The following is a 658-nucleotide window of genomic DNA, read 5'->3' on the forward strand; positions in this document are numbered from 1 at the left end:
TTCCTTAATTTTGGGTTAGTCAGTCACAGTGGTCGAGTATTCTGCCACTGTGTACATTCTAGTTTGCTCATTTTTTTGTTGTTAATTCTTTCCAATGTATCTTTTTGTTTTCTCATGATTTGTTTGGGTCTAATTGTGTTGCTGTCCTGGGACTCTGTGGGGTCTGTTTGTGTTTGTGAACAGAGCCCCAGTTCCAGCTTGCTCAGGGGACTCTTTCCAGCTTCATCTCTTTGTACTTGATGGCTTTGTTATGGAAGGTTTGGGAATCACTTCCTTTTTGGTAGTTGTAGAATTGAACTGCTCTTTTCTGGATTTTGATAATTAGTGGGTATTGGCCTAATTCTGCTCTGCATGCATTATTTGGTGTTTTCCATTGTATACAGAGGACCCTTTTGCAGAATTCTGCATACAGAGTCTCAATTTGGTGTTTGTCCCATTTTGTGAATTCTTGGTTGGTGAGCGGACCCCAGACCTCACAACCATAAAGGCCAATAACTGATTCAAGTATTTTTAGCCAGACCCTAATTGGTATGTAAAATTGTATGTTCCTTTTGATGGCAWAGAAGGCCTTTCTTGCCTTGTCTCKAAGAGTGCTGATGTTTAGGCCGAAGTATGTATAGTTGTTTGTGTGCTCTAGGGCAACGGTGTCTAGATGGAA

This window comes from Salvelinus sp. IW2-2015, unplaced genomic scaffold (genome assembly GCF_002910315.2).
Source record: "Salvelinus sp. IW2-2015 unplaced genomic scaffold, ASM291031v2 Un_scaffold2162, whole genome shotgun sequence".
NCBI classification, from domain to species: Eukaryota; Metazoa; Chordata; class Actinopteri; order Salmoniformes; family Salmonidae; genus Salvelinus; species Salvelinus sp. IW2-2015.